This window comes from Clupea harengus, chromosome 6 (genome assembly GCF_900700415.2).
Source record: "Clupea harengus chromosome 6, Ch_v2.0.2, whole genome shotgun sequence".
NCBI classification, from domain to species: domain Eukaryota; kingdom Metazoa; phylum Chordata; class Actinopteri; order Clupeiformes; family Clupeidae; genus Clupea; species Clupea harengus.
Window position 1 is genome coordinate 29,602,271 of NC_045157.1, and position 14,024 is coordinate 29,616,294.

The window sequence follows — 14,024 nt, forward strand, 5'->3', positions numbered from 1 at the left end:
AATGAGAAATAAGTTATAAGTTGTTTCATTTGAGCAAGAAAACAATTATGAAATTATTTTCCTTGTCCATCTGCGACAAAAAATCCAGTAAAACAGGCATCCATAATCCCTTGTATGGCATAGTGAATAGGGTCAATATATGTAAAGACAGTGGCTAGTAATTGCAGAATCAGAAGAATCAGTGAGGTCTGCTAGTAATTACACAACGGAACAGAAGAGAGTGCGTAATCATGAAAAATCATTCAGAACGTGCCAAAAGTTACTATATATATCATCAGTCATTATGTTATTTGTGATAATGCACTGTTTTTATACAAACCTTTGCAGACTATGACACACACAAAATAACAATTCACAGACAGAACACTCGTGCATACATTTCCCCAACAGTTTATGTTGCAATAATGAGCTGCTGGCTGAATACCAACTATCTTTTCCTGCCATGTTACAGTTTCCACAAACAAAATGATTCAAAATTACTTTTATCTTATGCTATCAAAGGAATTCCATTCTTTGTCTCCAAAATATTTTGCATTATGCATCTACATTTGCATACAGCATGAAATATACCTACATTCCATTTTATTTTATTCTTTCAGAGATCCTTCAATTCACTCATCAACCCTGTCTCTTACAGACATAAGAGATCTTAAAGTGAATAATTAATAGATAGTGTATTATTTTGCATCCTTACTGAAGGCTTGGGCTACTGTCTCCTGAGACTTATCTGAACTCAAAGCATCAAATTCCTTGTCATTATGAATCATGCATTATTTCATCGCTGGGCCCAGACGTGTTCAGTTACATTTTTCAGTCGCCCAATTGCAGATCAATTTTTTTGTCTTTTGATTCCATACAACCTCTGGCCACCTCTGAACTGTATTACAACACGATATGTTGTACTGAGAATAACTGAATTAGAAAATATGCCCACGCTCTGAACCCTGTGATTCAGATGGTGGACCCACCGTGCGTCTGTAGGGCTCTTTGTTCCCAGGAACCTTTTGCTTGGGCGAACAATGACAAAACACATTGTTCCCTGTGGAGTCACTTTCATATTATAATGCACCTTTGTTTTCTGATGTTTGTTTGAAGTGATTGAGCATTGTTTTCACACCACTTCTATCACTGGGTCTGTCATTTGCCTCCTGTTCGCCCTCACTCTCTCGTGCCCCCCTCCCTTCTCCCTTCTTCCATGCACAGGGCATCGTGAGGTCACAAACCTAGCCACATTTTAGGGTTGAAATATATTTGGTGAATAGAAGCACATTGGGGTTTGATATTTAAGGGTCTCAGTTATAGAAACAATAGGGTGGATCTTTATAAGGGTGTCAGTTATAGAAACAATAGGGTGGATCTTTATAAGGGTGTCAGTTATAGAAACAATAGGGTGGATCTTTATAAGGTTTCCAGAAACATGGGAAGATGTTGGTCTCCACTCCTAGGCGACACACCCACCTGGGGGTCACAAAATGCGGCTCCAGGATCCTACCTCCTGCCACTCAGAAAAGGGAATACCCCCCATAATAATATGCAAATAGGTTATCCATGCAAATGTCCAGAATGTCTTTGTTCTGGGAAAGTGACAACATTGTATTTTGATGTGTTTCTATATTCAGAACTCCCACATGTGTGTAGCCATATCTGTGGCAGGTCTGCTAGATCTTTGATTTTGTTTCTACTTTGTGTTATTGCTTGTAGTATTACATCTTCATATTTTATTCTTGTTTTACCTTCGTCATTGTGTTTTGTATTCGCTTATTCCTGGCATTACAATAAATTCTCAATTTGCTTATTCCTGGCATTACAATGAATTCTTAATTTGTCTTAATTGTTAATCTGTGGTATTGCAACTTTCAGTAGTAACAAGGAATCTGTTGTATCAAGCACTCGTTTTTCCCTTTCGTTCCGGTCAGAGAATAGGGCCTTCACTGTAAGTCACCATATGACTGTCTTGGGCTGCCCACTTCGCCTCTCCCCAGGATAGGCCGATGGTCTTGAGTTCTGACTGCGGGGCTTTCTGCATGTCAGGGCTGGTTGTCCACTTTTCCTCTTTCTCTAGAGGTTTCAAGCCGTGGCATAGGATAATAGTCTGCTCCATGCGTAGGGGTGCCCAATCCATTTCCACTTTCTCATCTGGATGGTGTTGAGGATGGGCTGTTGCCTGGTCTGAGATCCTCTCTGGCCACCTGATGAACAGGATCTGTCGGAGGCAGGTATTAATGAAGACTTGCAGCTTGTGGTCAAGGCGCTTGTATGTCTCCAGGACTCCACCCCATACAGCAACACAGACTTGACAATTGTGTTGAAGACCCTCAACTTGGTATGAAGACTGAGGTTCTTGTTCCTCCATACTGGTTTCAGGGCAACAAAGGCCTGGCATGCTTTGCTGATCTGAGCGTTCAAGTCTTCGTTTGTCCCTCCTGTTTCGCTAACTATACTGCCCAAGTATGTGAAGCAGTCAATGTATTCAAGGGCCTGTTCGTTGATGGTGACTGGAGCTTCCTGTGTGGATTTCACCCGCAAGCTCTTCAACGTCTTCATGATGATGATCTCCAGTCCTGTGGTCCTGGTAACTGTGAAGTTTATCCATCTTTGCCTGGTTGTGTTGGTGAGTGTGCGACAAGGGTCTGATGTCATCAGTGAAGTCCAGATCCTCCAGCTTCTGGGTTAGGGTTCACTGTATGCCCCTAAGCTGGTCCATTGTTGTCCTCATCACCCAATCCATCATGAGCCAGAAAATGATCAGTGATAGGAGGCAGCCTCGCCTGACTCCGGTGTTTACACTGAAGGGTTCAGATAGATCAGCATTGTGAATAACTCTTTAGAGTCTCTATCACATTGACGATCTTCTGAAGAATGATGTAGTGCCTGAGGACTCTCCAGATAACTGTCCAATCCACTATATCAAATACCTTCTTGAAGTCAATGAAAATTAAGTTGAGTGAGGACTGCTACTCCCGTGACTGTTCTATGATAATGCTGAGGTTCTCTATCCCATCTGTAAAAGATCTCCCAGCTCGGTACCCCACCTGTTCCTCTCTTAGCTTGGTGTCAATGGCTGTTCTGATCCTCTCTAGGATCACCCTGGAGGAGTCCTTGCTTGGAAGGGACAGGAGCTGGATTCCTCTCCAGTTCTGGCAGTCGGTGAGGTCTCCCTTCTTTAGAAGTTTGTCTATATAGCCTGTTCTCCATCCCTATGGTACTTCTTCTCTTTCCCAGGCATCTTGTAGTAGGCAAACCATGATGTCTGCTGTGGGTTCTGGAGGGATGTTGTTTGGCCTTGGCGCTGTCCTCCTCTTGAGCTTCTAGATAGCTTTTATCACTTTTTTCTTTTGAGATGGGGCCAGTTTTTACGTCTAGGTCTAGGTGAAGCACTATCTGGGCAGGATTAATTCTAAGACAGCAGAACTGTGTGATGATTTGACACTCAAGTTACTGCCTCTGCCAGGTTATTCAGCTGTAATAGTTATTGTGACAGTCATCAAACTATTTAACAGTCTGCTGGCCGAGTTGCGTGGATGTTTGTAAGTCCTTTGTGAACAGATAAGTCTTTGGTGAACAAGTAGTACATTGTCAGAGAGACATAATATTATTAATTATTATTTTGATCATTTGTCATTGTGTATCAGCTGTTGTTAATAAATAATTTACTTTACTTCTATCTTTCCCTTAATTCATATCTCTATCAAAGATTACGATCCGTTGTAGTTAGACATTTGTTTGAAATCATTTGATGGTGGTATAGTTATACAGATAAAAAAACAATTAATAAAATGAAATAAACTGACTATTCCTAAACAAAGTAGCAAAACAGTATTCAGATTCAGATCCTTCCAAATGGATGGATCACTTAATAGCCTTAACATGTTCCAATCTGTGAAGTGCAAAGACAGTTAAAGGCTGTCATATGCAGGTTTAGAAAACTAAAAAAAATAGATATTTTCAGTGTTATTTTGCTATCAAAAGCTAGATAAATATCAGAGGTATCAAGACATTAAACAAATTTGTTTCATCCACAGACTTGAATTTCTTTGGCATATTTAGTTTGCAAAGTGGAGTGTTTCAATAGGTAGTCCAACTAACTATTATAGTTAAATAATTTAAATGAACCTTGCTACCATACTGGCATTTATGAATCCATGTTACTTTGTCTCTGTGTCTTAGTCTGAAATGATGTGCAATATCAGTAAAATGTTAAATGATCAAAATAGTATCACCACTCAATATTTGCATGGCACAGTACAGTATTTCCTCTTAGGAACAATCAAAAACAAATACTTTAGAAAGACTTACCTGAAAATACAGGCCTCAAAGTAGAAACTCGAACACTGAACACACCTCTGATCACTGACACAGAAATCTCTGAAGAATGACAGAACATCTTTCCAGAAATGTGTGCAAGACTGGTATCCTCCATGCCAAGGAGAAGTGAGTCTGTCATCAAAAATAAAATAAAAAATGTAATCTCACTGTGGGGCCTGTATTTTTTTTACATTTAAATGATATTGCACAGGTGGGGTGTACTCTCTTCTGTTGTATACTGTTTGTCCAAACGACCATCACAAATACTCTATGGAATACTCAGTACCTGCTATTAAATGCCCCTGTGACAACAAGGCAGATATACTTGATAAACTGCCAATCATCACTTATCAAAGATCAAGGATCATTTTTGACCTGTCATCGCAAGACAACTTAGCTTCAGGGAACTATTACTAAAACCAACCCATGTTAATAGTGAGCATCACAGTACTTCATTCTAATCCGTTTAGGACAGAAAATGATGGCCAAAAAATGAAGGCAAAGGGAGCATCTGTCTGAGCAACATGGAATTTGGCTAAGAGACGTTTGTGTTTGCCCATCCATCACTCCAGCTTTATCGCACTGAAGTTACCCTCATTAAATGGCATGGCAGAAAGAGGGCCGCCAAATGCCTGTCATGTAGCACGTTCTGTCTAGCTTTCCAGAATTGTCAGTTGGCTTTTCAAATTACGTTTCATCAGAGGGCCCGGAGTACAACTACTTGATTAGAGAACTGATATATTTTGTAGTGCGAGGCATAACAATGAGAAACCTACATGCCACATTTTGGCCTGTGAATATGACACATTACACTATTGGCTGAGTGCATGGCCATACAATTAATTAAGCCATATGATATTAAAAGCGCATAACCTGTACTACTGTGAGTACATAGAGTGGAAGATGGGATATTCTCTTTTTTTCTTCTAAACATAACAACAGAAAATGATGCAAGCATACTGACATTTCATTCGATGAATGTAAGATTAGAGAAAGTGCTGTTTTCATGCTTTACAGCATCTCAGGGACATCTCCCCTGCACTCTGGATGATGACACCGACTTTGAAGGCTGCTTTGAATAAAAATGAATATGAAAAGGAATTTGATATGAGGCCTGATGAAGACGGCAACAGCAGTGGAGAGAGATCCCTGCAGCGGTCACATAATTAGATAAAGGCAGATGCGGTTCCATAGCCTAACTCAAATGGGGCTTCCAGTGACCTTAGGGTCAGTCACTTGGGTGAGAGCTGAACAGCAATTGGAGGTTTTTTCTGTGAATACCAAGGCCAACATCTTCTACAATCTACAGAAAGAGCCTAAATCACAGCTGGCACATTTTGTGCTATGCCACTCTTTAAAATACTGAGCGAAGCTGAAACATAATGTCGTACCCGTCATAAAGATGCAATGGGGTACTGTTCTTTAAACTTACATCATGTGCAAAAATGTGACAGAGTATTTCTCAGAACAAAAATAGCACATATATCAGGGATGTGCATGGGTAAGCAGTGCAACATGAATTCCCCTTTGTCCTCGCGTTCGGGTCAACTGTGTGTGTGTGTGTGTGTGTGTGTGTGTGTGTGTGTGTGAACTGCAATGAAAACATTGCTAGTATTGCTTAGCGGTTAGTGCTGAATATATGAGGATTTAGGTAATTATTTCCATAATGTGTATATGGTCAGTGGAATGTATTTGACGTGAGAACATCCTTCTCCCAAAAGATTTTCTGATTTTCAAAATTGGTGTTCCACATGCATTAGGCATTTACATTTACATTTAGTCATTTAGCAGACGCTTTTGTCCAAAGCGACGTACAAGGGAGAGAACAGTCAAGCTAAGAGCAATAAAAAAGCATGGTGTAACAATAAATACTACTTTACATGAGAATTAGAAAAACAACAACCTAGAAAAGAGGAAAAAGAAGTGCAGGAATGTAACTGCTGAAGTGCAAGTTAAGCGCTAGTCAGGTGCCAGTTAGGAGGGGAGGTGCTCTCTGAAGAGTTGGGTCTTCAAAAGCTTCTTGACCTAGGCCTTTTAAATAATTAAAAGCATACAGCTAGGCCTCTACTATCTTTACATAATAACTTTAATCCATTGCGGGTTTCAGAAATATACTGTGTTCAAAATGTCTCTCCACTAAAGGCAAGCAGCATTCTAGTCCTTGCAAACAAGGACGAGCTTTGTTAGTTGAAGGTTATAGCACATTGTGTACCTGCTGTTTCCTGTTACCATGGCAACAACGGATGTGAAGGAGCACTACACATACAAACTAAGCTCTATATGTCAAAATATTATAAAATATCTCATAGAAAACCCAATTTTCATTATTTTATGTTGATGGTTTTTGCTTTCTAGTGGCTATTTTTGATTATTTACATAATTTCTCGTTGAGCCTCTCATTGAGCCTTCAGCAGGTACAAGTGGAACATTATATTGAACCCCATGATGAACATGTCAAAGAGTCAACACAAATTTTTTTCCCACATTCTTCTTACACAGATGAGCTTGATTTAGTCGAAATAAACCATATACTTTTGTCACTACAAAAATGTATAAAACTTTCTATTATAAGGGTGACCCCGACAAGTAAAAAAGTGCAGCATGCATAGACACATGGGGGAGATCTATCTGGGTCTTGCGTACCTTTAAGCACTGCTCTTTTTACTCTAATTGGTTTCCCTTTCCACACATTCTTAAATCTGGTTGAATTAAAATCAGTACTTGACCAGGTGAGTGTGTGGGTGTGCTTTTATGACATTTGCTCCTAAAACTATATATATATATATATATAAATAAATAAATAAATAAATAAAGATGTACATTCAGTGTTAGAGGGTAAGAGGGTAATAGTGACGGCAAAGCAGTCAACCTTCATCCCAGGCCTCACATCCTCACCTTTTTGTTCATCATTGTGTAAAAGAAAAATGAGAACCACATAGGTTTTTTGTCTTTAAACTGTAATGCAAACTATATGTGCTGATTGAAGGGGCACAGAAGAACGTAGAACATTAAGGTTTATGTTACTGATACCTTGAGGTAAGTTTACATCCATCCATTTGATGCTTGCCTCCAACTCTAAGAGAGATCAATCTACCATTCACAGTGAAAAGTCCTATTGTATCTCAGCAGCCAGAAAGACTTCCAAAAACAGACAAAGACAAACAGTCTTTTATTCAGTTTCATTTTGTTTACGTTTCTTATTTAACCCCCTGCAGTTTGGGGCTTGATCCAGGCACATTGGTGATTCTGACATGCTTGAATATTTATATATTATGTGTGTGTGTGTGTATGTCTGTGTGTGAGTGTGTGTGTGTGTGTGTGCATAAGTAAGTAAGTAAGTAAGTAGCATGCATGTCAGAGTCTCTGAAATCACCATCAAATAATCATGAACACCTGTTATGTGCTCTATGTAAGCTGTATAATACTCTTGTGACTCACTACCTAAACTGTTTCACTACCTAAACTGTCCACTGCTATTACACTACATAGCCCGGACTGTAGTGAGCATATAACCTTTCTTTAACCATACTGTGATTTCTCTTCACAGCCCCGGCTTTCAAGAAAAGAAAACGAACCACGCCTGGTAAACAATACCATTACAGCACCGGCATCTTATCCCCTGACACTCATGCCGAGTGCTTGCCGTGTCTAGGGATGGACCATGCTGAGTGGGCCCTCTCGCTGGAGGAAGACTGTTTGTCCCCCCCCCCCCCCATACCCTTTTGGATAAGAGACAAGAGTGCCGTTTTTCCCATGGTGATCTCGTGGAGAAGCCCATGTTCTCACCAGAAAAAAAGAACCAAAAGACCACCCCACTTGTGTGTTTTCTAGACGGCAGAGAGCCAGTCAATGAATGGTTTTTGTGTTTTCTCATAACGTGTCCTCTACTCTGTGCCGAGCTTTACCCCCCAATTTCGCATTGTCAACTGATTTTTGCCTAAAGATAGGTAGAAGATGAAGCTGCTTTCTTCCCTGAAGTACACTAGGAACCAAAGCGGTCATGGAAATCGCCATACACTGCCAGGGTCCCTGTGCAAGGTGTGGCAGCTTACATGAACGTGTATGAAATCACAGACCTTGACTACATGCCCATGTCATCCCTAGATTCCATGGTGTCTTATCCGTCCCTGCTGGCAAGGCCACGATGGAAGTCCAAGTCCTTGCCCTCGAAGCCCTGTAGGACTAAATCTGCTATAGCAGAGAAAGCCTACATCACCGGAGGGAAAACAGGAGAAGCCCGGAAGGCGAACTAGCAGAAAAGAATGACATGCTCGACGAGCTACAGATCAAGCCATCTGCGCAACGATGTGCAGCCCATACTGGCAGAGCGACTTCTAACCTGGTCGTCCCCGAATGCCATCTGAGGCTGACCTTAAAGCAGACTCAGGATAGGGATTAAACCTTCCTCCCGGATGCCCCACTGTCTCCGAAAGGCCTTTTTGGAGAGGTCAGTCTGGTTTTGACTGAAAAGTACAATGCTACTCAGAAACAGTCTAGAGCATGCTGCAAGGCAGACAGCAGTAAAATGACCCTCCTGCAGTGGAGCAGCACAGAAAAGGCAGACAGCGCTCTCACTTGACCCAACTTGTTCCAACAACTCATACATCCTTCATAGTGGAGAGAGGACGATGTCCGCACAGCAGTGCAGTGCCCTCCCCCCACCCCACCCTACCCCCGAGCTCACGGCAGGACGAGGTTGGGCATGGCATGAATTCAGGCCGGACGGGTAAACAAGGTACTCTGCACAGCCTCAACACTGCTCTTAGTACTCCTGACAGGCGGCGAAGCATAAAGAGAAATGGAAGGTCGCAAAAATCCTTCTCCAAAAAAGGGCCACTGGGACTGACCGAATACCGCATACTACTCGATGCTCGGGTTGCTATCATTATAATTTATACCACACAACGAAGTGTGTAGAAACATCCCTATCCCTGCTGCGTCGGGTCGAGGATTATAAAATAATTGGATGAGTGGCTTCTTCTAACGAATTTCAACAAGTAAAACTAAATCTTTTCTAGGAGTGGCTATAGATTCAAACCTGACGATTGCCCGTCTTTTGCAAACTTCACAAGAAGGCACCGTCTGCCAGCAGTTCAATTACTCTTCGGTCTGATTACAGTTGCCTCATCAAACATCGAACCCCATTAGGACTGCTACATATGCGAAAGTCCTGGGAAGGTTCAATGCACACGGTCTGCACCCAGAGACAGACGCAAACGTTTGACACAGAGTTTTATGCACGCTTTACGTCTTCGTAAGAACAAGGGTCTCAATTCACAACGTGATAACCATGGTCGCATCCATGCAGGGCTGGGGCGCCATGTGTTGGGGGAAGACGATGGTCCAAGGAACAGAACACTGCACATAAATGTACCAGAGCTCCTTTCTGTCAAGTTAGCTCTGACACACTTTTGAACACTTATTGTGGGATCACATGTTCTCATTGGATCGGACTGTAACACTGTAACAGTGGCACTATATGAACCAAATATATTCTTTTGTGGGCCCACTTTCCTCTCCTCTCACTCACAGCAATGCATCTTCCAGGGAGGATGAACCATGGAGCAGACATGCATTCAGCCTGCCACATATCACTCTTGGCAAACATGCACTGGTGATCAGATCTATGAAAGGAGTAAGGTGCACCCCGCCATGGCATCTACCATTGGTTTTGCAAGCTATGATGGAACAACCGTCTGAACCACTGCAATCTGTCCCAGTTCACATTTTGTTCATGAAAACAGCGCTTGCTCTTGCATCCATGAAGAGAGTGAGCAAGTTAGTGCACCCGTCATGTCCCGTCCCATCCCGTCATGCACCCCTCATATCTAGATGTTTTTCAGTTAGTGATGGTCACTCAGTTCCTTAGGCCAGGCTTTTTCTCCAAAAAGAAGAGGAGAGGAGGGGAGAGTGAGGAGAGGAGAGGAGTGGAGAGGAGAGGAGAGGGGAAGAGAGGAGAGTGAGGAGAGGAGAGGAGTGGAGAGGGGAAGAGAGGAGAGGAGAGGAGAGGAGAGTGAGGAGAGGAGAGGAGAGGAGAGTGATGGTCACTCAGTTCCTTAGGCCAGGAAGAAGTCTGACACATCGAATGTTAGCCACAACATTCTTATTATTATTGAATTCTTATTTAAGTGTTTTTTTTCCCTTTTTACAAAGTACAAAAAAACAAACAGTAATTTAGTCGGTAGTCATTTACATCATTTATCATGTTGTTTTGGTTTGGTTTGATTTAGATTTTTTATTTATTGATCACAAAAAAATATATTTTAGAAACAAAAAAAAATATTGTTCATTGTAAATGGAACATTTTGGAATAGTTCATTGCAATACACAAACAATGGAGAGAATATATTTCATTAGGGTTGGTTCTTTTTGTTTTGCATGGAGGAACCTTTTTAGTTCACCTTGTAGTAGGCACGAAAAAACAACAACGTTATTGCCTATCGCAGCACTCCCCAGTGGTCAAATGAGGCAATATGTTTGCACCACCTCAGGAAAGTTTCGTATCATCAAAGAGTTGCTGAGATGATCTTTCTGTTAGCATCATGAATTGCAATACAAAAACTATGGAGCAGGGGCGGCTTGTCCATAAGGGCGATTGGGGCGACGCACTGCCTACGGGAAAAGGAGATATTTTTTTTCTGTCGGATTCTACCACTAGACCGTCTGAACTGCCTCTGAATGTCATTATCCAATCAGGTAACAGTCAGGCAACAGTCAGGCAAAAGTCGTGCTTCAAATGGCCCTGCCCCTTCTGGGCGATTTGGGGCAAAATGTAAATCGCCCCAGACCTCTCTCATTGACTCCCATGTTAAATCCATTTTTTTTCACAAAACAGGGCTCTCAATGCATTCTCTATGGCTTCCGGGAGGGCTCGCCCCTCCATGCTTTCGTCATAAGTAATGGCCGTAAAAGCGTATAAGAACGTCATACTGCTTCGATCAAGGCATTCTGTCGAGATGGCTAGTGCTCAGTGCAACAATTAAATTCTTTCTTTGCAAGAAACTCCCTTCGGTCGGCGTACTAATGACAAAAAATTGGCAACAATACAATTAGGACCTCCTAGACCAAATATATCAATTAAACATGTGCTACAAAGAAAGGGAAATCCTACCCCCGAGGATTTTCAAAGAATTGGTACCAAAGAAAATCGTAGCTAGCAGGCTGTGAAGTGGCTAACGCAGTCTTTTGCTATCCTTGCCTACTTTTCCACCCCGAAGGCACCATGACAGACAGCACTGCATGGACAACGGCAGGAGTTAAGGACATGCACCATCTGTCCGAAAAGGTAAAGAAACATGAGCAGGCGAAGCTACACATAGACAACTGTCTGAAGTTCTCTGGTTTTGGGAGGGTGAACATTGCCACTCAACTGGATGAGGGATACAGGCTGTCTTTGAGATAGTGCAAGTAGCATGCATGGAGTGAACAAACACAGAGTTATTTTCTATGCCATAACTTATTTTGCTTTTGTAAAGATTAGGCAATAAATATTGTTGGTTTTGACTTATATGTTGCCCCCTTCTTTATGTTGTTACAGGACATATCATGTGTCCTGTTAAGCTATTTTACATCATACAACATTTGGGTAATGTGAATAATGAACAAGTGGGACAATTTATTGTGGAGCTACCTCACTTTTTCTTTTGAAGGCTCCTGGATGCAACTTTCTTCCATAGCCTTCCACCTGTAACTTATGTAGCTAGAGGGGAAATTTCTCTGTTGTGTGCTGCCATCTAGTGGACAAAAAGGTATTGCTGTATGAGTTAATCAGCTCACAACAAATAGATACAATTGTCCTGCTTAATGTACCTACCGAATGGGTCGCCTTAATCATTATCAAAAAAATTGCCCACCCTGAGAATTTTTTCAGGAGCTGCCACTGCTATGGAGGGATTGCTATTAAATTACCTTTATTACTTCCTGTATCATATTTTATACTTGATATATTTACTTTAAATACCTGCTGTCATATTTGATACATACATTTTCAACAAGATGCTACATGATTCAACGTTCTCAAAATTGCCAAAGATTTCCCTGCCAAATACCAGTGAGTTATTACATGATGGCAGCCATTTTGAATATAGCATTCAAAGGCCCACTACTGCCTACAGTGCCCAGATAATCTATCAGAGGGCAGAAGACGTGTGAGATTGCAGGTTTTTCAGGAAAGTATTGATTATGATGATGTAAATGTCTTAAAAACTCATGTAGCAAATATGATACATAAGGCGTTATAGGGTTAAGTAAAACAAACATGCCATTCGTTGGGTAAACGGAAGAGAGTGCATTTACACTAATATTGGTAAAACTACTGAGTGTCAAAAGAGGCCAAAAATCCCCGCTGTGTTGGCAAAACCAATACAAAATATGGCCTCTAGTCCCAAGAATTGAAAAATACTCCAACCTTAAGATGTAATGGTTAAGCCATATTTCATCTTTCTGTGACAGAGTGAACAGTAGCTTTGAAAGTAATGTTTCCTTTCCCATATTTTGACTCCCATATCTTTCAGACCCTACCAACCTTTTGAATCAATACTCCACGGTTGTTACTGAAACAGTACTAAATAGGAAAGATAGGTTTCCAAAAGGTTGAGGAACTATACTTTGTGATTGTGTCAGCTGTACACTAAAAGGGTGTGAAGCAGTACACTATATAATGGCCTGTGCACGCACAGGAGAGGGGAATATATTATCATAAATAAAAAAATAGCCGCAAGCAGAAATCATCTGGCTCCAGGTGCCATGTGCAAAAACTACCCCGAGTAGCAAAAGTTTGAATGATTTTGTAAAAAAAACTAAAAAACTGAGTGCAATGAGTTTTGAAGATAGACCAAACCATGTCAAAGAAACAGAAGAAAAAGTGGTGTAACTTGTTGTAGCAATATCTTATGTATGATTTGTTTGAAATTGGGTCAATAGCTTCTATGCCATTATTAAGATTGGCCATTCACACAAGCATGTGTTAGCTGCTGAATTTTGATTGGTCAAAGGTAACCATTTTGTTGAGCAAGCCAAATGGAACTTTAGGAGATGTGAGCAAATGTTGGCAAGTATAAGCTTACCAAATTTTAGCTAAAAGCCATTCTTGAAATTTAAGTTTGTCAGTTGCAGCACATGATGTGGTCGACAGGTAAGGAGGGTTTAAATCTACTAGAAAGCAGGGTGAGTGACGGCTGTAGAAAATAACTACAGCACTCACTGAATGGGGTGCTATGTCTGAGACTGGAAGAGAGACATTCTCTACAGTTTCTGAAAATGTTTACAGTTATTGAGGTGCACAGATGTATGTGTATCTCTGTAAGGATCCTGTTATCAGTCCCTTATAATATAATACATCATTTACTTTATATATATACATTATAAGGATTCGTCCAAAGAACTGATTCATTTAGGTTTTAATGTAAAAGTTTGATTTTATTCATATTAACACATTTGATGAGAACTCTGGATCTTTCACTGAAAGCTACTTCTTGTCTGCCACCTCTTCACTACTGGCATGAAAACATTTAAACATATAAATATGATGAAAAGATCTCTGGGGGCGAAGTTATTGTCTCCATGAACACAAATTGTTACATATTATATGTAACTTGGTTGAGGCAAATAGACCCCTGTAGATATTTAAGCACTCAAACTATTGAACTAACAGGCTAACCGCTTGATTGCTTCAAACAAGATAGCCAAACATGCTTGCTGTATTTGCAACCACACCCCCA

The 14,024-nt window shown here is 41.0% G+C and overlaps 1 long non-coding RNA gene across 1 annotated transcript in view; it reads right to left on the reverse strand.

Moving 5' to 3' along the window:
- Positions 1–3,197: 3,197 nt before the first annotated feature.
- The window catches only part of LOC116220832, a 30,808-nt gene continuing 19,981 nt past the window's right edge, over positions 3,198–14,024 (reverse strand). The window contains exon 3 of the long non-coding RNA XR_004163910.1: positions 3,198–4,437. This is a non-coding gene — a long non-coding RNA (uncharacterized LOC116220832). The remainder of the gene's footprint in view (positions 4,438–14,024) is intronic.